Consider the following 22,386-nt stretch of genomic DNA (forward strand, 5'->3'; position numbering starts at 1 on the left):
GTGACAGCCTTATTTAGAGCTTGACGTCGCACACAAGCGAATGAGCACATTTCGCCTACGACTTAGGCCGCCCTCCTACTGTGGCTGTTCGGTGTCTGCAGGCAGCGAGGGGCTGCAAGCTTCCTGTGTTCGCGCCTATGTCACCTCTGCTTGCTTGTCAGAGACAGAGTATCGCAAAACATACAACTCACTCCATGAATTGATTGCTACGGCATCTGTCATCAGCAGTCACAACTAGCAACACCAGTAGCAGCCGACTGCACGTCAAGAATTGGAATGTGCAGTGGGATTTTTGTGAATTCGGCGCAAGGCTGATCTTTGCGACATAGGTTTGAGAATCTTATGGGAACACTTGTACTGTTTCTAAATTAAGTGTAGTGGTGGGAGGAGGGTGCTTCGTGCGCATTACAGCACGCTTGCCAATTGTGGCTGCTAATCGTTGGCTCGTATCTGCCTTGACACATTTTCTGGCTGTGTATTATTCCACTTGCATGGCAGTGTGCGCATGTTGGTGTGTTAAAAATTCTGGAGGCGCTGGGTATCGATCCCAGTACCTCTCGCATGCTAAGCGAGCGCTCTACCATCTGAGCTACGCCCCCTGCTGACGAACTGCGCTACATACAGCCATATCAATGACACAGACCCTTGCACTCCCATTATTCCGCTGACAAACACTACTCTCAATGTGTCCGTGAGGGTGTCTTTCAGGTTTCCTGCATTCTGTATCGAATCGTAGTTGGCCAAAATCAAAGTGGCACGCACGACGTCGAAAATAGCGTTCGGCCAACGCTCTGAGGTAGACGAACGTGTTGTCCACTCTCTAGACTTCATTGAGGTTAGGCCGTTATACCTAAGGCAGATTTGCACTCGATGACACCTCGACAACAGCCGGTCCTCACATTTACGTCTTGCTCTCCTTACGTCAGTATACGAGTCTGTGACGCTGGCTTTGCAACATCTTGCGTGCCTTTAGGCTCGCCGCGACCAACACTTACCACAAAACATGGAGGCGCCGGGGCTTGAACCCGGGACCTTTCACATGCAAAGCGAACGCTCTACCAACTGAGCTACGCCCCCAAGCACAACCAAGCTGCGCTGTTCTCCGTTCTTTGCTACTCTTATGTGCACGGACACGATGGTTGGTTGGTTTGCAGGGGTGAAGGGACCAGAGTACAAAGGCGCGGACACGTTCACATACGCAAGAGTTCCAAGTAGTTTCGATGCTCTGGTATTACGACTGCAAATTCCGTCCGTTTTTAACGTCTTAAATTGAAGGGACAGTCACAAGTTGCTCCGTTTTCACTCCATGTCGACAATCACACAGCACCTGAGGTAACAAGCACATCTGAAGACCCATTGTGCACTCGACTGTTCATGCCAACTCACTGCTTCGCACTTTACTACTGTGTACCACTCTTGTCGTCCAACTGCAAAAGACTGGGCCACAACAACTTTCCGCGTCTCCATTGCACTGCGCAAACTACGAAACGCTCCCCAAACATGGCACTCACCCACGCAGACGACTTTTCCGACTTTACACGACGCTCACGCAACGCTCACGCTAGTGACAGCCTTATTTAGAGCTTGACGTCGCACACAAGCGAATGAGCACATTTCGCCTACGACTTAGGCCGCCCTCCTACTGTGGCTGTTCGGTGTCTGCAGGCAGCGAGGGGCTGCAAGCTTCCTGTGTTCGCGCCTATGTCACCTCTGCTTGCTTGTCAGAGACAGAGTATCGCAAAACATACAACTCACTCCATGAATTGATTGCTACGGCATCTGTCATCAGCAGTCACAACTAGCAACACCAGTAGCAGCCGACTGCACGTCAAGAATTGGAATGTGCAGTGGGATTTTTGTGAATTCGGCGCAAGGCTGATCTTTGCGACATAGGTTTGAGAATCTTATGGGAACACTTGTACTGTTTCTAAATTAAGTGTAGTGGTGGGAGGAGGGTGCTTCGTGCGCATTACAGCACGCTTGCCAATTGTGGCTGCTAATCGTTGGCTCGTATCTGCCTTGACACATTTTCTGGCTGTGTATTATTCCACTTGCATGGCAGTGTGCGCATGTTGGTGTGTTAAAAATTCTGGAGGCGCTGGGTATCGATCCCAGTACCTCTCGCATGCTAAGCGAGCGCTCTACCATCTGAGCTACGCCCCCTGCTGACGAACTGCGCTACATACAGCCATATCAATGACACAGACCCTTGCACTCCCATTATTCCGCTGACAAACACTACTCTCAATGTGTCCGTGAGGGTGTCTTTCAGGTTTCCTGCATTCTGTATCGAATCGTAGTTGGCCAAAATCAAAGTGGCACGCACGACGTCGAAAATAGCGTTCGGCCAAAGCTCTGAGGTAGACGAACGTGTTGTCCACTCTCTAGACTTCATTGAGGTTAGGCCGTTATACCTAAGGCAGATTTGCACTCGATGACACCTCGACAACAGCCGGTCCTCACATTTACGTCTTGCTCTCCTTACGTCAGTATACGAGTCTGTGACGCTGGCTTTGCAACATCTTGCGTGCCTTTAGGCTCGCCGCGACCAACACTTACCACGCACTGACCACAAAACATGGAGGCGCCGGGGCTTGAACCCGGGACCTTTCACATGCAAAGCGAACGCTCTACCAACTGAGCTACGCCCCCAAGCACAAGCAAGCTGCGCTGATCTCCGTTCTTTGCTACTCTTATGTGCACGGACGCGATGGTTGGTTGGTTTGCAGGGGTGAAGGGACCAGAGTACAAAGGCGCGGACACGTTCACATACGCAAGAGTTCCAAGTAGTTTCGATGCTCTGGTATTACGACTGCAAATTCCGTCCGTTTTTAACGTCTTAAATTGAAGGGACAGTCACAAGTTGCTCCGTTTTCACTCCATGTCGACAATCACACAGCACCTGAGGTAACAAGCACATCTGAAGACCCATTGTGCACTCGACTGTTCATGCCAACTCACTGCTTCGCACTTTACTACTGTGTACCACTCTTGTCGTCCAACTGCAAAAGACTGGGCCACAACAACTTTCCGCGTCTCCATTGCACTGCGCAAACTACGAAACGCTCCCCAAACATGGCACTCACCCACGCAGACGACTTTTCGACTTTACACGACGCTCACGCAACGCTCACGCTAGTGACAGCCTTATTTAGAGCTTGACGTCGCACACAAGCGAATGAGCACATTTTGCCTACGACTTAGGCCGCCCTCCTACTGTGGCTGTTCGGTGTCTGCAGGCAGCGAGGGGCTGCAAGCTTCCTGTGTTCGCGCCTATGTCACCTCTGCTTGCTTGTCAGAGACAGAGTATCGCAAAACATACAACTCACTCCATGAATTGATTGCTACGGCATCTGTCATCAGCAGTCACAACTAGCAACACCAGTAGCAGCCGACTGCACGTCAAGAATTGGAATGTGCAGTGGGATTTTTGTGAATTCGGCGCAAGGCTGATCTTTGCGACATAGGTTTGAGAATCTTATGGGAACACTTGTACTGTTTCTAAATTAAGTGTAGTGGTGGGAGGAGGGTGCTTCGTGCGCATTACAGCACGCTTGCCAATTGTGGCTGCTAATCGTTGGCTCGTATCTGCCTTGACACATTTTCTGGCTGTGTATTATTCCACTTGCATGGCAGTGTGCGCATGTTGGTGTGTTAAAAATTCTGGAGGCGCTGGGTATCGATCCCAGTACCTCTCGCATGCTAAGCGAGCGCTCTACCATCTGAGCTACGCCCCCTGCTGACGAACTGCGCTACATACAGCCATATCAATGACACAGACCCTTGCACTCCCATTATTCCGCTGACAAACACTACTCTCAATGTGTCCGTGAGGGTGTCTTTCAGGTTTCCTGCATTCTGTATCGAATCGTAGTTGGCCAAAATCAAAGTGGCACGCACGACGTCGAAAATAGCGTTCGGCCAACGCTCTGAGGTAGACGAACGTGTTGTCCACTCTCTAGACTTCATTGAGGTTAGGCCGTTATACCTAAGGCAGATTTGCACTCGATGACACCTCGACAACAGCCGGTCCTCACATTTACGTCTTGCTCTCCTTACGTCAGTATACGAGTCTGTGACGCTGGCTTTGCAACATCTTGCGTGCCTTTAGGCTCGCCGCGACCAACACTTACCACGCACTGACCACAAAACATGGAGGCGCCGGGGCTTGAACCCGGGACCTTTCACATGCAAAGCGAACGCTCTACCAACTGAGCTACGCCCCCAAGCACAAGCAAGCTGCGCTGATCTCCGTTCTTTGCTACTCTTATGTGCACGGACGCGATGGTTGGTTGGTTTGCAGGGGTGAAGGGACCAGAGTACAAAGGCGCGGACACGTTCACATACGCAAGAGTTCCAAGTAGTTTCGATGCTCTGGTATTACGACTGCAAATTCCGTCCGTTTTTAACGTCTTAAATTGAAGGGACAGTCACAAGTTGCTCCGTTTTCACTCCATGTCGACAATCACACAGCACCTGAGGTAACAAGCACATCTGAAGACCCATTGTGCACTCGACTGTTCATGCCAACTCACTGCTTCGCACTTTACTACTGTGTACCACTCTTGTCGTCCAACTGCAAAAGACTGGGCCACAACAACTTTCCGCGTCTCCATTGCACTGCGCAAACTACGAAACGCTCCCCAAACATGGCACTCACCCACGCAGACGACTTTTCGACTTTACACGACGCTCACGCAACGCTCACGCTAGTGACAGCCTTATTTAGAGCTTGACGTCGCACACAAGCGAATGAGCACATTTTGCCTACGACTTAGGCCGCCCTCCTACTGTGGCTGTTCGGTGTCTGCAGGCAGCGAGGGGCTGCAAGCTTCCTGTGTTCGCGCCTATGTCACCTCTGCTTGCTTGTCAGAGACAGAGTATCGCAAAACATACAACTCACTCCATGAATTGATTGCTACGGCATCTGTCATCAGCAGTCACAACTAGCAACACCAGTAGCAGCCGACTGCACGTCAAGAATTGGAATGTGCAGTGGGATTTTTGTGAATTCGGCGCAAGGCTGATCTTTGCGACATAGGTTTGAGAATCTTATGGGAACACTTGTACTGTTTCTAAATTAAGTGTAGTGGTGGGAGGAGGGTGCTTCGTGCGCATTACAGCACGCTTGCCAATTGTGGCTGCTAATCGTTGGCTCGTATCTGCCTTGACACATTTTCTGGCTGTGTATTATTCCACTTGCATGGCAGTGTGCGCATGTTGGTGTGTTAAAAATTCTGGAGGCGCTGGGTATCGATCCCAGTACCTCTCGCATGCTAAGCGAGCGCTCTACCATCTGAGCTACGCCCCCTGCTGACGAACTGCGCTACATACAGCCATATCAATGACACAGACCCTTGCACTCCCATTATTCCGCTGACAAACACTACTCTCAATGTGTCCGTGAGGGTGTCTTTCAGGTTTCCTGCATTCTGTATCGAATCGTAGTTGGCCAAAATCAAAGTGGCACGCACGACGTCGAAAATAGCGTTCGGCCAACGCTCTGAGGTAGACGAACGTGTTGTCCACTCTCTAGACTTCATTGAGGTTAGGCCGTTATACCTAAGGCAGATTTGCACTCGATGACACCTCGACAACAGCCGGTCCTCACATTTACGTCTTGCTCTCCTTACGTCAGTATACGAGTCTGTGACGCTGGCTTTGCAACATCTTGCGTGCCTTTAGGCTCGCCGCGACCAACACTTACCACGCACTGACCACAAAACATGGAGGCGCCGGGGCTTGAACCCGGGACCTTTCACATGCAAAGCGAACGCTCTACCAACTGAGCTACGCCCCCAAGCACAAGCAAGCTGCGCTGATCTCCGTTCTTTGCTACTCTTATGTGCACGGACGCGATGGTTGGTTGGTTTGCAGGGGTGAAGGGACCAGAGTACAAAGGCGCGGACACGTTCACATACGCAAGAGTTCCAAGTAGTTTCGATGCTCTGGTATTACGACTGCAAATTCCGTCCGTTTTTAACGTCTTAAATTGAAGGGACAGTCACAAGTTGCTCCGTTTTCACTCCATGTCGACAATCACACAGCACCTGAGGTAACAAGCACATCTGAAGACCCATTGTGCACTCGACTGTTCATGCCAACTCACTGCTTCGCACTTTACTACTGTGTACCACTCTTGTCGTCCAACTGCAAAAGACTGGGCCACAACAACTTTCCGCGTCTCCATTGCACTGCGCAAACTACGAAACGCTCCCCAAACATGGCACTCACCCACGCAGACGACTTTTCGACTTTACACGACGCTCACGCAACGCTCACGCTAGTGACAGCCTTATTTAGAGCTTGACGTCGCACACAAGCGAATGAGCACATTTTGCCTACGACTTAGGCCGCCCTCCTACTGTGGCTGTTCGGTGTCTGCAGGCAGCGAGGGGCTGCAAGCTTCCTGTGTTCGCGCCTATGTCACCTCTGCTTGCTTGTCAGAGACAGAGTATCGCAAAACATACAACTCACTCCATGAATTGATTGCTACGGCATCTGTCATCAGCAGTCACAACTAGCAACACCAGTAGCAGCCGACTGCACGTCAAGAATTGGAATGTGCAGTGGGATTTTTGTGAATTCGGCGCAAGGCTGATCTTTGCGACATAGGTTTGAGAATCTTATGGGAACACTTGTACTGTTTCTAAATTAAGTGTAGTGGTGGGAGGAGGGTGCTTCGTGCGCATTACAGCACGCTTGCCAATTGTGGCTGCTAATCGTTGGCTCGTATCTGCCTTGACACATTTTCTGGCTGTGTATTATTCCACTTGCATGGCAGTGTGCGCATGTTGGTGTGTTAAAAATTCTGGAGGCGCTGGGTATCGATCCCAGTACCTCTCGCATGCTAAGCGAGCGCTCTACCATCTGAGCTACGCCCCCTGCTGACGAACTGCGCTACATACAGCCATATCAATGACACAGACCCTTGCACTCCCATTATTCCGCTGACAAACACTACTCTCAATGTGTCCGTGAGGGTGTCTTTCAGGTTTCCTGCATTCTGTATCGAATCGTAGTTGGCCAAAATCAAAGTGGCACGCACGACGTCGAAAATAGCGTTCGGCCAACGCTCTGAGGTAGACGAACGTGTTGTCCACTCTCTAGACTTCATTGAGGTTAGGCCGTTATACCTAAGGCAGATTTGCACTCGATGACACCTCGACAACAGCCGGTCCTCACATTTACGTCTTGCTCTCCTTACGTCAGTATACGAGTCTGTGACGCTGGCTTTGCAACATCTTGCGTGCCTTTAGGCTCGCCGCGACCAACACTTACCACGCACTGACCACAAAACATGGAGGCGCCGGGGCTTGAACCCGGGACCTTTCACATGCAAAGCGAACGCTCTACCAACTGAGCTACGCCCCCAAGCACAAGCAAGCTGCGCTGATCTCCGTTCTTTGCTACTCTTATGTGCACGGACGCGATGGTTGGTTGGTTTGCAGGGGTGAAGGGACCAGAGTACAAAGGCGCGGACACGTTCACATACGCAAGAGTTCCAAGTAGTTTCGATGCTCTGGTATTACGACTGCAAATTCCGTCCGTTTTTAACGTCTTAAATTGAAGGGACAGTCACAAGTTGCTCCGTTTTCACTCCATGTCGACAATCACACAGCACCTGAGGTAACAAGCACATCTGAAGACCCATTGTGCACTCGACTGTTCATGCCAACTCACTGCCTCGCACTTTACTACTGTGTACCACTCTTGTCGTCCAACTGCAAAAGACTGGGCCACAACAACTTTCCGCGTCTCCATTGCACTGCGCAAACTACGAAACGCTCCCCAAACATGGCACTCACCCACGCAGACGACTTTTCCGACTTTACACGACGCTCACGCAACGCTCACGCTAGTGACAGCCTTATTTAGAGCTTGACGTCGCACACAAGCGAATGAGCACATTTCGCCTACGACTTAGGCCGCCCTCCTACTGTGGCTGTTCGGTGTCTGCAGGCAGCGAGGGGCTGCAAGCTTCCTGTGTTCGCGCCTATGTCACCTCTGCTTGCTTGTCAGAGACAGAGTATCGCAAAACATACAACTCACTCCATGAATTGATTGCTACGGCATCTGTCATCAGCAGTCACAACTAGCAACACCAGTAGCAGCCGACTGCACGTCAAGAATTGGAATGTGCAGTGGGATTTTTGTGAATTCGGCGCAAGGCTGATCTTTGCGACATAGGTTTGAGAATCTTATGGGAACACTTGTACTGTTTCTAAATTAAGTGTAGTGGTGGGAGGAGGGTGCTTCGTGCGCATTACAGCACGCTTGCCAATTGTGGCTGCTAATCGTTGGCTCGTATCTGCCTTGACACATTTTCTGGCTGTGTATTATTCCACTTGCATGGCAGTGTGCGCATGTTGGTGTGTTAAAAATTCTGGAGGCGCTGGGTATCGATCCCAGTACCTCTCGCATGCTAAGCGAGCGCTCTACCATCTGAGCTACGCCCCCTGCTGACGAACTGCGCTACATACAGCCATATCAATGACACAGACCCTTGCACTCCCATTATTCCGCTGACAAACACTACTCTCAATGTGTCCGTGAGGGTGTCTTTCAGGTTTCCTGCATTCTGTATCGAATCGTAGTTGGCCAAAATCAAAGTGGCACGCACGACGTCGAAAATAGCGTTCGGCCAACGCTCTGAGGTAGACGAACGTGTTGTCCACTCTCTAGACTTCATTGAGGTTAGGCCGTTATACCTAAGGCAGATTTGCACTCGATGACACCTCGACAACAGCCGGTCCTCACATTTACGTCTTGCTCTCCTTACGTCAGTATACGAGTCTGTGACGCTGGCTTTGCAACATCTTGCGTGCCTTTAGGCTCGCCGCGACCAACACTTACCACGCACTGACCACAAAACATGGAGGCGCCGGGGCTTGAACCCGGGACCTTTCACATGCAAAGCGAACGCTCTACCAACTGAGCTACGCCCCCAAGCACAAGCAAGCTGCGCTGATCTCCGTTCTTTGCTACTCTTATGTGCACGGACGCGATGGTTGGTTGGTTTGCAGGGGTGAAGGGACCAGAGTACAAAGGCGCGGACACGTTCACATACGCAAGAGTTCCAAGTAGTTTCGATGCTCTGGTATTACGACTGCAAATTCCGTCCGTTTTTAACGTCTTAAATTGAAGGGACAGTCACAAGTTGCTCCGTTTTCACTCCATGTCGACAATCACACAGCACCTGAGGTAACAAGCACATCTGAAGACCCATTGTGCACTCGACTGTTCATGCCAACTCACTGCCTCGCACTTTACTACTGTGTACCACTCTTGTCGTCCAACTGCAAAAGACTGGGCCACAACAACTTTCCGCGTCTCCATTGCACTGCGCAAACTACGAAACGCTCCCCAAACATGGCACTCACCCACGCAGACGACTTTTCCGACTTTACACGACGCTCACGCAACGCTCACGCTAGTGACAGCCTTATTTAGAGCTTGACGTCGCACACAAGCGAATGAGCACATTTCGCCTACGACTTAGGCCGCCCTCCTACTGTGGCTGTTCGGTGTCTGCAGGCAGCGAGGGGCTGCAAGCTTCCTGTGTTCGCGCCTATGTCACCTCTGCTTGCTTGTCAGAGACAGAGTATCGCAAAACATACAACTCACTCCATGAATTGATTGCTACGGCATCTGTCATCAGCAGTCACAACTAGCAACACCAGTAGCAGCCGACTGCACGTCAAGAATTGGAATGTGCAGTGGGATTTTTGTGAATTCGGCGCAAGGCTGATCTTTGCGACATAGGTTTGAGAATCTTATGGGAACACTTGTACTGTTTCTAAATTAAGTGTAGTGGTGGGAGGAGGGTGCTTCGTGCGCATTACAGCACGCTTGCCAATTGTGGCTGCTAATCGTTGGCTCGTATCTGCCTTGACACATTTTCTGGCTGTGTATTATTCCACTTGCATGGCAGTGTGCGCATGTTGGTGTGTTAAAAATTCTGGAGGCGCTGGGTATCGATCCCAGTACCTCTCGCATGCTAAGCGAGCGCTCTACCATCTGAGCTACGCCCCCTGCTGACGAACTGCGCTACATACAGCCATATCAATGACACAGACCCTTGCACTCCCATTATTCCGCTGACAAACACTACTCTCAATGTGTCCGTGAGGGTGTCTTTCAGGTTTCCTGCATTCTGTATCGAATCGTAGTTGGCCAAAATCAAAGTGGCACGCACGACGTCGAAAATAGCGTTCGGCCAACGCTCTGAGGTAGACGAACGTGTTGTCCACTCTCTAGACTTCATTGAGGTTAGGCCGTTATACCTAAGGCAGATTTGCACTCGATGACACCTCGACAACAGCCGGTCCTCACATTTACGTCTTGCTCTCCTTACGTCAGTATACGAGTCTGTGACGCTGGCTTTGCAACATCTTGCGTGCCTTTAGGCTCGCCGCGACCAACACTTACCACGCACTGACCACAAAACATGGAGGCGCCGGGGCTTGAACCCGGGACCTTTCACATGCAAAGCGAACGCTCTACCAACTGAGCTACGCCCCCAAGCACAAGCAAGCTGCGCTGATCTCCGTTCTTTGCTACTCTTATGTGCACGGACGCGATGGTTGGTTGGTTTGCAGGGGTGAAGGGACCAGAGTACAAAGGCGCGGACACGTTCACATACGCAAGAGTTCCAAGTAGTTTCGATGCTCTGGTATTACGACTGCAAATTCCGTCCGTTTTTAACGTCTTAAATTGAAGGGACAGTCACAAGTTGCTCCGTTTTCACTCCATGTCGACAATCACACAGCACCTGAGGTAACAAGCACATCTGAAGACCCATTGTGCACTCGACTGTTCATGCCAACTCACTGCCTCGCACTTTACTACTGTGTACCACTCTTGTCGTCCAACTGCAAAAGACTGGGCCACAACAACTTTCCGCGTCTCCATTGCACTGCGCAAACTACGAAACGCTCCCCAAACATGGCACTCACCCACGCAGACGACTTTTCCGACTTTACACGACGCTCACGCAACGCTCACGCTAGTGACAGCCTTATTTAGAGCTTGACGTCGCACACAAGCGAATGAGCACATTTCGCCTACGACTTAGGCCGCCCTCCTACTGTGGCTGTTCGGTGTCTGCAGGCAGCGAGGGGCTGCAAGCTTCCTGTGTTCGCGCCTATGTCACCTCTGCTTGCTTGTCAGAGACAGAGTATCGCAAAACATACAACTCACTCCATGAATTGATTGCTACGGCATCTGTCATCAGCAGTCACAACTAGCAACACCAGTAGCAGCCGACTGCACGTCAAGAATTGGAATGTGCAGTGGGATTTTTGTGAATTCGGCGCAAGGCTGATCTTTGCGACATAGGTTTGAGAATCTTATGGGAACACTTGTACTGTTTCTAAATTAAGTGTAGTGGTGGGAGGAGGGTGCTTCGTGCGCATTACAGCACGCTTGCCAATTGTGGCTGCTAATCGTTGGCTCGTATCTGCCTTGACACATTTTCTGGCTGTGTATTATTCCACTTGCATGGCAGTGTGCGCATGTTGGTGTGTTAAAAATTCTGGAGGCGCTGGGTATCGATCCCAGTACCTCTCGCATGCTAAGCGAGCGCTCTACCATCTGAGCTACGCCCCCTGCTGACGAACTGCGCTACATACAGCCATATCAATGACACAGACCCTTGCACTCCCATTATTCCGCTGACAAACACTACTCTCAATGTGTCCGTGAGGGTGTCTTTCAGGTTTCCTGCATTCTGTATCGAATCGTAGTTGGCCAAAATCAAAGTGGCACGCACGACGTCGAAAATAGCGTTCGGCGAACGCTCTGAGGTAGACGAACGTGTTGTCCACTCTCTAGACTTCATTGAGGTTAGGCCGTTATACCTAAGGCAGATTTGCACTCGATGACACCTCGACAACAGCCGGTCCTCACATTTACGTCTTGCTCTCCTTACGTCAGTATACGAGTCTGTGACGCTGGCTTTGCAACATCTTGCGTGCCTTTAGGCTCGCCGCGACCAACACTTACCACGCACTGACCACAAAACATGGAGGCGCCGGGGCTTGAACCCGGGACCTTTCACATGCAAAGCGAACGCTCTACCAACTGAGCTACGCCCCCAAGCACAAGCAAGCTGCGCTGATCTCCGTTCTTTGCTACTCTTATGTGCACGGACGCGATGGTTGGTTGGTTTGCAGGGGTGAAGGGACCAGAGTACAAAGGCGCGGACACGTTCACATACGCAAGAGTTCCAAGTAGTTTCGATGCTCTGGTATTACGACTGCAAATTCCGTCCGTTTTTAACGTCTTAAATTGAAGGGACAGTCACAAGTTGCTCCGTTTTCACTCCATGTCGACAATCACACAGCACCTGAGGTAACAAGCACATCTGAAGACCCATTGTGCACTCGACTGTTCATGCCAACTCACTGCTTCGCACTTTACTACTGTGTACCACTCTTGTCGTCCAACTGCAAAAGACTGGGCCACAACAACTTTCCGCGTCTCCATTGCACTGCGCAAACTACGAAACGCTCCCCAAACATGGCACTCACCCACGCAGACGACTTTTCGACTTTACACGACGCTCACGCAACGCTCACGCTAGTGACAGCCTTATTTAGAGCTTGACGTCGCACACAAGCGAATGAGCACATTTCGCCTACGACTTAGGCCGCCCTCCTACTGTGGCTGTTCGGTGTCTGCAGGCAGCGAGGGGCTGCAAGCTTCCTGTGTTCGCGCCTATGTCACCTCTGCTTGCTTGTCAGAGACAGAGTATCGCAAAACATACAACTCACTCCATGAATTGATTGCTACGGCATCTGTCATCAGCAGTCACAACTAGCAACACCAGTAGCAGCCGACTGCACGTCAAGAATTGGAATGTGCAGTGGGATTTTTGTGAATTCGGCGCAAGGCTGATCTTTGCGACATAGGTTTGAGAATCTTATGGGAACACTTGTACTGTTTCTAAATTAAGTGTAGTGGTGGGAGGAGGGTGCTTCGTGCGCATTACAGCACGCTTGCCAATTGTGGCTGCTAATCGTTGGCTCGTATCTGCCTTGACACATTTTCTGGCTGTGTATTATTCCACTTGCATGGCAGTGTGCGCATGTTGGTGTGTTAAAAATTCTGGAGGCGCTGGGTATCGATCCCAGTACCTCTCGCATGCTAAGCGAGCGCTCTACCATCTGAGCTACGCCCCCTGCTGACGAACTGCGCTACATACAGCCATATCAATGACACAGACCCTTGCACTCCCATTATTCCGCTGACAAACACTACTCTCAATGTGTCCGTGAGGGTGTCTTTCAGGTTTCCTGCATTCTGTATCGAATCGTAGTTGGCCAAAATCAAAGTGGCACGCACGACGTCGAAAATAGCGTTCGGCCAACGCTCTGAGGTAGACGAACGTGTTGTCCACTCTCTAGACTTCATTGAGGTTAGGCCGTTATACCTAAGGCAGATTTGCACTCGATGACACCTCGACAACAGCCGGTCCTCACATTTACGTCTTGCTCTCCTTACGTCAGTATACGAGTCTGTGACGCTGGCTTTGCAACATCTTGCGTGCCTTTAGGCTCGCCGCGACCAACACTTACCACGCACTGACCACAAAACATGGAGGCGCCGGGGCTTGAACCCGGGACCTTTCACATGCAAAGCGAACGCTCTACCAACTGAGCTACGCCCCCAAGCACAAGCAAGCTGCGCTGATCTCCGTTCTTTGCTACTCTTATGTGCACGGACGCGATGGTTGGTTGGTTTGCAGGGGTGAAGGGACCAGAGTACAAAGGCGCGGACACGTTCACATACGCAAGAGTTCCAAGTAGTTTCGATGCTCTGGTATTACGACTGCAAATTCCGTCCGTTTTTAACGTCTTAAATTGAAGGGACAGTCACAAGTTGCTCCGTTTTCACTCCATGTCGACAATCACACAGCACCTGAGGTAACAAGCACATCTGAAGACCCATTGTGCACTCGACTGTTCATGCCAACTCACTGCCTCGCACTTTACTACTGTGTACCACTCTTGTCGTCCAACTGCAAAAGACTGGGCCACAACAACTTTCCGCGTCTCCATTGCACTGCGCAAACTACGAAACGCTCCCCAAACATGGCACTCACCCACGCAGACGACTTTTCCGACTTTACACGACGCTCACGCAACGCTCACGCTAGTGACAGCCTTATTTAGAGCTTGACGTCGCACACAAGCGAATGAGCACATTTCGCCTACGACTTAGGCCGCCCTCCTACTGTGGCTGTTCGGTGTCTGCAGGCAGCGAGGGGCTGCAAGCTTCCTGTGTTCGCGCCTATGTCACCTCTGCTTGCTTGTCAGAGACAGAGTATCGCAAAACATACAACTCACTCCATGAATTGATTGCTACGGCATCTGTCATCAGCAGTCACAACTAGCAACACCAGTAGCAGCCGACTGCACGTCAAGAATTGGAATGTGCAGTGGGATTTTTGTGAATTCGGCGCAAGGCTGATCTTTGCGACATAGGTTTGAGAATCTTATGGGAACACTTGTACTGTTTCTAAATTAAGTGTAGTGGTGGGAGGAGGGTGCTTCGTGCGCATTACAGCACGCTTGCCAATTGTGGCTGCTAATCGTTGGCTCGTATCTGCCTTGACACATTTTCTGGCTGTGTATTATTCCACTTGCATGGCAGTGTGCGCATGTTGGTGTGTTAAAAATTCTGGAGGCGCTGGGTATCGATCCCAGTACCTCTCGCATGCTAAGCGAGCGCTCTACCATCTGAGCTACGCCCCCTGCTGACGAACTGCGCTACATACAGCCATATCAATGACACAGACCCTTGCACTCCCATTATTCCGCTGACAAACACTACTCTCAATGTGTCCGTGAGGGTGTCTTTCAGGTTTCCTGCATTCTGTATCGAATCGTAGTTGGCCAAAATCAAAGTGGCACGCACGACGTCGAAAATAGCGTTCGGCCAACGCTCTGAGGTAGACGAACGTGTTGTCCACTCTCTAGACTTCATTGAGGTTAGGCCGTTATACCTAAGGCAGATTTGCACTCGATGACACCTCGACAACAGCCGGTCCTCACATTTACGTCTTGCTCTCCTTACGTCAGTATACGAGTCTGTGACGCTGGCTTTGCAACATCTTGCGTGCCTTTAGGCTCGCCGCGACCAACACTTACCACGCACTGACCACAAAACATGGAGGCGCCGGGGCTTGAACCCGGGACCTTTCACATGCAAAGCGAACGCTCTACCAACTGAGCTACGCCCCCAAGCACAAGCAAGCTGCGCTGATCTCCGTTCTTTGCTACTCTTATGTGCACGGACGCGATGGTTGGTTGGTTTGCAGGGGTGAAGGGACCAGAGTACAAAGGCGCGGACACGTTCACATACGCAAGAGTTCCAAGTAGTTTCGATGCTCTGGTATTACGACTGCAAATTCCGTCCGTTTTTAACGTCTTAAATTGAAGGGACAGTCACAAGTTGCTCCGTTTTCACTCCATGTCGACAATCACACAGCACCTGAGGTAACAAGCACATCTGAAGACCCATTGTGCACTCGACTGTTCATGCCAACTCACTGCCTCGCACTTTACTACTGTGTACCACTCTTGTCGTCCAACTGCAAAAGACTGGGCCACAACAACTTTCCGCGTCTCCATTGCACTGCGCAAACTACGAAACGCTCCCCAAACATGGCACTCACCCACGCAGACGACTTTTCCGACTTTACACGACGCTCACGCAACGCTCACGCTAGTGACAGCCTTATTTAGAGCTTGACGTCGCACACAAGCGAATGAGCACATTTCGCCTACGACTTAGGCCGCCCTCCTACTGTGGCTGTTCGGTGTCTGCAGGCAGCGAGGGGCTGCAAGCTTCCTGTGTTCGCGCCTATGTCACCTCTGCTTGCTTGTCAGAGACAGAGTATCGCAAAACATACAACTCACTCCATGAATTGATTGCTACGGCATCTGTCATCAGCAGTCACAACTAGCAACACCAGTAGCAGCCGACTGCACGTCAAGAATTGGAATGTGCAGTGGGATTTTTGTGAATTCGGCGCAAGGCTGATCTTTGCGACATAGGTTTGAGAATCTTATGGGAACACTTGTACTGTTTCTAAATTAAGTGTAGTGGTGGGAGGAGGGTGCTTCGTGCGCATTACAGCACGCTTGCCAATTGTGGCTGCTAATCGTTGGCTCGTATCTGCCTTGACACATTTTCTGGCTGTGTAATTATTCCACTTGCATGGCAGTGTGCGCATGTTGGTGTGTTAAAAATTCTGGAGGCGCTGGGTATCGATCCCAGTACCTCTCGCATGCTAAGCGAGCGCTCTACCATCTGAGCTACGCCCCCTGCTGACGAACTGCGCTACATACAGCCATATCAATGACACAGACCCTTGCACTCCCATTATTCCGCTGACAAACACTACTCTCAATGTGTCCGTGAGGGTGTCTTTCAGGTTTCCTGCATTCTGTATCGAATCGTAGTTGGCCAAAATCAAAGTGGCACGCACGACGTCGAAAATAGCGTTCGGCCAACGCTCTGAGGTAGACGAACGTGTTGTCCACTCTCTAGACTTCATTGAGGTTAGGCCGTTATACCTAAGGCAGATTTGCACTCGATGACACCTCGACAACAGCCGGTCCTCACATTTACGTCTTGCTCTCCTTACGTCAGTATACGAGTCTGTGACGCTGGCTTTGCAACATCTTGCGTGCCTTTAGGCTCGCCGCGACCAACACTTACCACAAAACATGGAGGCGCCGGGGCTTGAACCCGGGACCTTTCACATGCAAAGCGAACGCTCTACCAACTGAGCTACGCCCCCAAGCACAACCAAGCTGCGCTGTTCTCCGTTCTTTGCTACTCTTATGTGCACGGACACGATGGTTGGTTGGTTTGCAGGGGTGAAGGGACCAGAGTACAAAGGCGCGGACACGTTCACATACGCAAGAGTTCCAAGTAGTTTCGATGCTCTGGTATTACGACTGCAAATTCCGTCCGTTTTTAACGTCTTAAATTGAAGGGACAGTCACAAGTTGCTCCGTTTTCACTCCATGTCGACAATCACACAGCACCTGAGGTAACAAGCACATCTGAAGACCCATTGTGCACTCGACTGTTCATGCCAACTCACTGCCTCGCACTTTACTACTGTGTACCACTCTTGTCGTCCAACTGCAAAAGACTGGGCCACAACAACTTTCCGCGTCTCCATTGCACTGCGCAAACTACGAAACGCTCCCCAAACATGGCACTCACCCACGCAGACGACTTTTCCGACTTTACACGACGCTCACGCTAGTGACAGCCTTATTTAGAGCTTGACGTCGCACACAAGCGAATGAGCACATTTCGCCTACGACTTAGGCCGCCCTCCTACTGTGGCTGTTCGGTGTCTGCAGGCAGCGAGGGGCTGCAAGCTTCCTGTGTTCGCGCCTATGTCACCTCTGCTTGCTTGTCAGAGACAGAGTATCGCAAAACATACAACTCACTCCATGAATTGATTGCTACGGCATCTGTCATCAGCAGTCACAACTAGCAACACCAGTAGCAGCCGACTGCACGTCAAGAATTGGAATGTGCAGTGGGATTTTTGTGAATTCGGCGCAAGGCTGATCTTTGCGACATAGGTTTGAGAATCTTATGGGAACACTTGTACTGTTTCTAAATTAAGTGTAGTGGTGGGAGGAGGGTGCTTCGTGCGCATTACAGCACGCTTGCCAATTGTGGCTGCTAATCGTTGGCTCGTATCTGCCTTGACACATTTTCTGGCTGTGTATTATTCCACTTGCATGGCAGTGTGCGCATGTTGGTGTGTTAAAAATTCTGGAGGCGCTGGGTATCGATCCCAGTACCTCTCGCATGCTAAGCGAGCGCTCTACCATCTGAGCTACGCCCCCTGCTGACGAACTGCGCTACATACAGCCATATCAATGACACAGACCCTTGCACTCCCATTATTCCGCTGACAAACACTACTCTCAATGTGTCCGTGAGGGTGTCTTTCAGGTTTCCTGCATTCTGTATCGAATCGTAGTTGGCCAAAATCAAAGTGGCACGCACGACGTCGAAAATAGCGTTCGGCCAACGCTCTGAGGTAGACGAACGTGTTGTCCACTCTCTAGACTTCATTGAGGTTAGGCCGTTATACCTAAGGCAGATTTGCACTCGATGACACCTCGACAACAGCCGGTCCTCACATTTACGTCTTGCTCTCCTTACGTCAGTATACGAGTCTGTGACGCTGGCTTTGCAACATCTTGCGTGCCTTTAGGCTCGCCGCGACCAACACTTACCACGCACTGACCACAAAACATGGAGGCGCCGGGGCTTGAACCCGGGACCTTTCACATGCAAAGCGAACGCTCTACCAACTGAGCTACGCCCCCAAGCACAAGCAAGCTGCGCTGATCTCCGTTCTTTGCTACTCTTATGTGCACGGACGCGATGGTTGGTTGGTTTGCAGGGGTGAAGGGACCAGAGTACAAAGGCGCGGACACGTTCACATACGCAAGAGTTCCAAGTAGTTTCGATGCTCTGGTATTACGACTGCAAATTCCGTCCGTTTTTAACGTCTTAAATTGAAGGGACAGTCACAAGTTGCTCCGTTTTCACTCCATGTCGACAATCACACAGCACCTGAGGTAACAAGCACATCTGAAGACCCATTGTGCACTCGACTGTTCATGCCAACTCACTGCCTCGCACTTTACTACTGTGTACCACTCTTGTCGTCCAACTGCAAAAGACTGGGCCACAACAACTTTCCGCGTCTCCATTGCACTGCGCAAACTACGAAACGCTCCCCAAACATGGCACTCACCCACGCAGACGACTTTTCCGACTTTACACGACGCTCACGCAACGCTCACGCTAGTGACAGCCTTATTTAGAGCTTGACGTCGCACACAAGCGAATGAGCACATTTCGCCTACGACTTAGGCCGCCCTCCTACTGTGGCTGTTCGGTGTCTGCAGGCAGCGAGGGGCTGCAAGCTTCCTGTGTTCGCGCCTATGTCACCTCTGCTTGCTTGTCAGAGACAGAGTATCGCAAAACATACAACTCACTCCATGAATTGATTGCTACGGCATCTGTCATCAGCAGTCACAACTAGCAACACCAGTAGCAGCCGACTGCACGTCAAGAATTGGAATGTGCAGTGGGATTTTTGTGAATTCGGCGCAAGGCTGATCTTTGCGACATAGGTTTGAGAATCTTATGGGAACACTTGTACTGTTTCTAAATTAAGTGTAGTGGTGGGAGGAGGGTGCTTCGTGCGCATTACAGCACGCTTGCCAATTGTGGCTGCTAATCGTTGGCTCGTATCTGCCTTGACACATTTTCTGGCTGTGTATTATTCCACTTGCATGGCAGTGTGCGCATGTTGGTGTGTTAAAAATTCTGGAGGCGCTGGGTATCGATCCCAGTACCTCTCGCATGCTAAGCGAGCGCTCTACCATCTGAGCTACGCCCCCTGCTGACGAACTGCGCTACATACAGCCATATCAATGACACAGACCCTTGCACTCCCATTATTCCGCTGACAAACACTACTCTCAATGTGTCCGTGAGGGTGTCTTTCAGGTTTCCTGCATTCTGTATCGAATCGTAGTTGGCCAAAATCAAAGTGGCACGCACGACGTCGAAAATAGCGTTCGGCCAACGCTCTGAGGTAGACGAACGTGTTGTCCACTCTCTAGACTTCATTGAGGTTAGGCCGTTATACCTAAGGCAGATTTGCACTCGATGACACCTCGACAACAGCCGGTCCTCACATTTACGTCTTGCTCTCCTTACGTCAGTATACGAGTCTGTGACGCTGGCTTTGCAACATCTTGCGTGCCTTTAGGCTCGCCGCGACCAACACTTACCACGCACTGACCACAAAACATGGAGGCGCCGGGGCTTGAACCCGGGACCTTTCACATGCAAAGCGAACGCTCTACCAACTGAGCTACGCCCCCAAGCACAAGCAAGCTGCGCTGATCTCCGTTCTTTGCTACTCTTATGTGCACGGACGCGATGGTTGGTTGGTTTGCAGGGGTGAAGGGACCAGAGTACAAAGGCGCGGACACGTTCACATACGCAAGAGTTCCAAGTAGTTTCGATGCTCTGGTATTACGACTGCAAATTCCGTCCGTTTTTAACGTCTTAAATTGAAGGGACAGTCACAAGTTGCTCCGTTTTCACTCCATGTCGACAATCACACAGCACCTGAGGTAACAAGCACATCTGAAGACCCATTGTGCACTCGACTGTTCATGCCAACTCACTGCCTCGCACTTTACTACTGTGTACCACTCTTGTCGTCCAACTGCAAAAGACTGGGCCACAACAACTTTCCGCGTCTCCATTGCACTGCGCAAACTACGAAACGCTCCCCAAACATGGCACTCACCCACGCAGACGACTTTTCCGACTTTACACGACGCTCACGCAACGCTCACGCTAGTGACAGCCTTATTTAGAGCTTGACGTCGCACACAAGCGAATGAGCACATTTCGCCTACGACTTAGGCCGCCCTCCTACTGTGGCTGTTCGGTGTCTGCAGGCAGCGAGGGGCTGCAAGCTTCCTGTGTTCGCGCCTATGTCACCTCTGCTTGCTTGTCAGAGACAGAGTATCGCAAAACATACAACTCACTCCATGAATTGATTGCTACGGCATCTGTCATCAGCAGTCACAACTAGCAACACCAGTAGCAGCCGACTGCACGTCAAGAATTGGAATGTGCAGTGGGATTTTTGTGAATTCGGCGCAAGGCTGATCTTTGCGACATAGGTTTGAGAATCTTATGGGAACACTTGTACTGTTTCTAAATTAAGTGTAGTGGTGGGAGGAGGGTGCTTCGTGCGCATTACAGCACGCTTGCCAATTGTGGCTGCTAATCGTTGGCTCGTATCTGCCTTGACACATTTTCTGGCTGTGTATTATTCCACTTGCATGGCAGTGTGCGCATGTTGGTGTGTTAAAAATTCTGGAGGCGCTGGGTATCGATCCCAGTACCTCTCGCATGCTAAGCGAGCGCTCTACCATCTGAGCTACGCCCCCTGCTGACGAACTGCGCTACATACAGCCATATCAATGACACAGACCCTTGCACTCCCATTATTCCGCTGACAAACACTACTCTCAATGTGTCCGTGAGGGTGTCTTTCAGGTTTCCTGCATTCTGTATCGAATCGTAGTTGGCCAAAATCAAAGTGGCACGCACGACGTCGAAAATAGCGTTCGGCCAACGCTCTGAGGTAGACGAACGTGTTGTCCACTCTCTAGACTTCATTGAGGTTAGGCCGTTATACCTAAGGCAGATTTGCACTCGATGACACCTCGACAACAGCCGGTCCTCACATTTACGTCTTGCTCTCCTTACGTCAGTATACGAGTCTGTGACGCTGGCTTTGCAACATCTTGCGTGCCTTTAGGCTCGCCGCGACCAACACTTACCACGCACTGACCACAAAACATGGAGGCGCCGGGGCTTGAACCCGGGACCTTTCACATGCAAAGCGAACGCTCTACCAACTGAGCTACGCCCCCAAGCACAAGCAAGCTGCGCTGATCTCCGTTCTTTGCTACTCTTATGTGCACGGACGCGATGGTTGGTTGGTTTGCAGGGGTGAAGGGACCAGAGTACAAAGGCGCGGACACGTTCACATACGCAAGAGTTCCAAGTAGTTTCGATGCTCTGGTATTACGACTGCAAATTCCGTCCGTTTTTAACGTCTTAAATTGAAGGGACAGTCACAAGTTGCTCCGTTTTCACTCCATGTCGACAATCACACAGCACCTGAGGTAACAAGCACATCTGAAGACCCATTGTGCACTCGACTGTTCATGCCAACTCACTGCCTCGCACTTTACTACTGTGTACCACTCTTGTCGTCCAACTGCAAAAGACTGGGCCACAACAACTTTCCGCGTCTCCATTGCACTGCGCAAACTACGAAACGCTCCCCAAACATGGCACTCACCCACGCAGACGACTTTTCCGACTTTACACGACGCTCACGCAACGCTCACGCTAGTGACAGCCTTATTTAGAGCTTGACGTCGCACACAAGCGAATGAGCACATTTCGCCTACGACTTAGGCCGCCCTCCTAGTGTGGCTGTTCGGTGTCTGCAGGCAGCGAGGGGCTGCAAGCTTCCTGTGTTCGCGCCTATGTCACCTCTGCTTGCTTGTCAGAGACAGAGTATCGCAAAACATACAACTCACTCCATGAATTGATTGCTACGGCATCTGTCATCAGCAGTCACAACTAGCAACACCAGTAGCAGCCGACTGCACGTCAAGAATTGGAATGTGCAGTGGGATTTTTGTGAATTCGGCGCAAGGCTGATCTTTGCGACATAGGTTTGAGAATCTTATGGGAACACTTGTACTGTTTCTAAATTAA

General features: G+C 50.9%; 28 non-coding genes across 28 annotated transcripts; all 28 read right to left on the reverse strand.

Moving 5' to 3' along the window:
- Positions 1 to 526: 526 nt before the first annotated feature.
- On the reverse strand, positions 527 to 599 carry Trnaa-agc. Its single transcript has one exon. It is a non-coding gene; the product is annotated as a tRNA-Ala (tRNA).
- A 405-nt stretch (positions 600 to 1,004) lies between these two features.
- Positions 1,005 to 1,077, reverse strand: Trnaa-ugc. Its single transcript has one exon. It is a non-coding gene; the product is annotated as a tRNA-Ala (tRNA).
- A 1,013-nt stretch (positions 1,078 to 2,090) lies between these two features.
- Trnaa-agc lies at positions 2,091 to 2,163 on the reverse strand. Its single transcript has one exon. It is a non-coding gene; the product is annotated as a tRNA-Ala (tRNA).
- A 416-nt stretch (positions 2,164 to 2,579) lies between these two features.
- Positions 2,580 to 2,652, reverse strand: Trnaa-ugc. The gene has a single exon. It is a non-coding gene; the product is annotated as a tRNA-Ala (tRNA).
- Positions 2,653 to 3,664: 1,012 nt separating this feature from the next.
- Positions 3,665 to 3,737, reverse strand: Trnaa-agc. Its single transcript has one exon. It is a non-coding gene; the product is annotated as a tRNA-Ala (tRNA).
- Positions 3,738 to 4,153: 416 nt separating this feature from the next.
- Positions 4,154 to 4,226, reverse strand: Trnaa-ugc. Its single transcript has one exon. It is a non-coding gene; the product is annotated as a tRNA-Ala (tRNA).
- A 1,012-nt stretch (positions 4,227 to 5,238) lies between these two features.
- Positions 5,239 to 5,311, reverse strand: Trnaa-agc. The gene has a single exon. It is a non-coding gene; the product is annotated as a tRNA-Ala (tRNA).
- A 416-nt stretch (positions 5,312 to 5,727) lies between these two features.
- Positions 5,728 to 5,800, reverse strand: Trnaa-ugc. The gene has a single exon. It is a non-coding gene; the product is annotated as a tRNA-Ala (tRNA).
- A 1,012-nt stretch (positions 5,801 to 6,812) lies between these two features.
- On the reverse strand, positions 6,813 to 6,885 carry Trnaa-agc. Its single transcript has one exon. It is a non-coding gene; the product is annotated as a tRNA-Ala (tRNA).
- A 416-nt stretch (positions 6,886 to 7,301) lies between these two features.
- On the reverse strand, positions 7,302 to 7,374 carry Trnaa-ugc. Its single transcript has one exon. It is a non-coding gene; the product is annotated as a tRNA-Ala (tRNA).
- Positions 7,375 to 8,387: 1,013 nt separating this feature from the next.
- Positions 8,388 to 8,460, reverse strand: Trnaa-agc. The gene has a single exon. It is a non-coding gene; the product is annotated as a tRNA-Ala (tRNA).
- A 416-nt stretch (positions 8,461 to 8,876) lies between these two features.
- On the reverse strand, positions 8,877 to 8,949 carry Trnaa-ugc. The gene has a single exon. It is a non-coding gene; the product is annotated as a tRNA-Ala (tRNA).
- A 1,013-nt stretch (positions 8,950 to 9,962) lies between these two features.
- Trnaa-agc lies at positions 9,963 to 10,035 on the reverse strand. Its single transcript has one exon. It is a non-coding gene; the product is annotated as a tRNA-Ala (tRNA).
- Positions 10,036 to 10,451: 416 nt separating this feature from the next.
- Trnaa-ugc lies at positions 10,452 to 10,524 on the reverse strand. Its single transcript has one exon. It is a non-coding gene; the product is annotated as a tRNA-Ala (tRNA).
- Positions 10,525 to 11,537: 1,013 nt separating this feature from the next.
- Trnaa-agc lies at positions 11,538 to 11,610 on the reverse strand. The gene has a single exon. It is a non-coding gene; the product is annotated as a tRNA-Ala (tRNA).
- A 416-nt stretch (positions 11,611 to 12,026) lies between these two features.
- Positions 12,027 to 12,099, reverse strand: Trnaa-ugc. Its single transcript has one exon. It is a non-coding gene; the product is annotated as a tRNA-Ala (tRNA).
- Positions 12,100 to 13,111: 1,012 nt separating this feature from the next.
- Trnaa-agc lies at positions 13,112 to 13,184 on the reverse strand. Its single transcript has one exon. It is a non-coding gene; the product is annotated as a tRNA-Ala (tRNA).
- Positions 13,185 to 13,600: 416 nt separating this feature from the next.
- On the reverse strand, positions 13,601 to 13,673 carry Trnaa-ugc. Its single transcript has one exon. It is a non-coding gene; the product is annotated as a tRNA-Ala (tRNA).
- A 1,013-nt stretch (positions 13,674 to 14,686) lies between these two features.
- Trnaa-agc lies at positions 14,687 to 14,759 on the reverse strand. The gene has a single exon. It is a non-coding gene; the product is annotated as a tRNA-Ala (tRNA).
- A 416-nt stretch (positions 14,760 to 15,175) lies between these two features.
- Positions 15,176 to 15,248, reverse strand: Trnaa-ugc. The gene has a single exon. It is a non-coding gene; the product is annotated as a tRNA-Ala (tRNA).
- A 1,014-nt stretch (positions 15,249 to 16,262) lies between these two features.
- On the reverse strand, positions 16,263 to 16,335 carry Trnaa-agc. The gene has a single exon. It is a non-coding gene; the product is annotated as a tRNA-Ala (tRNA).
- Positions 16,336 to 16,740: 405 nt separating this feature from the next.
- Positions 16,741 to 16,813, reverse strand: Trnaa-ugc. Its single transcript has one exon. It is a non-coding gene; the product is annotated as a tRNA-Ala (tRNA).
- Positions 16,814 to 17,815: 1,002 nt separating this feature from the next.
- Positions 17,816 to 17,888, reverse strand: Trnaa-agc. The gene has a single exon. It is a non-coding gene; the product is annotated as a tRNA-Ala (tRNA).
- Positions 17,889 to 18,304: 416 nt separating this feature from the next.
- Positions 18,305 to 18,377, reverse strand: Trnaa-ugc. Its single transcript has one exon. It is a non-coding gene; the product is annotated as a tRNA-Ala (tRNA).
- A 1,013-nt stretch (positions 18,378 to 19,390) lies between these two features.
- On the reverse strand, positions 19,391 to 19,463 carry Trnaa-agc. Its single transcript has one exon. It is a non-coding gene; the product is annotated as a tRNA-Ala (tRNA).
- Positions 19,464 to 19,879: 416 nt separating this feature from the next.
- Positions 19,880 to 19,952, reverse strand: Trnaa-ugc. Its single transcript has one exon. It is a non-coding gene; the product is annotated as a tRNA-Ala (tRNA).
- Positions 19,953 to 20,965: 1,013 nt separating this feature from the next.
- Trnaa-agc lies at positions 20,966 to 21,038 on the reverse strand. The gene has a single exon. It is a non-coding gene; the product is annotated as a tRNA-Ala (tRNA).
- Positions 21,039 to 21,454: 416 nt separating this feature from the next.
- On the reverse strand, positions 21,455 to 21,527 carry Trnaa-ugc. Its single transcript has one exon. It is a non-coding gene; the product is annotated as a tRNA-Ala (tRNA).
- Positions 21,528 to 22,386: the final 859 nt, after the last annotated feature.

The sequence above is a fragment of the Schistocerca americana genome, unplaced genomic scaffold, assembly GCF_021461395.2.
Source record: "Schistocerca americana isolate TAMUIC-IGC-003095 unplaced genomic scaffold, iqSchAmer2.1 HiC_scaffold_689, whole genome shotgun sequence".
Taxonomy (NCBI): Eukaryota; Metazoa; Arthropoda; class Insecta; order Orthoptera; family Acrididae; genus Schistocerca; species Schistocerca americana.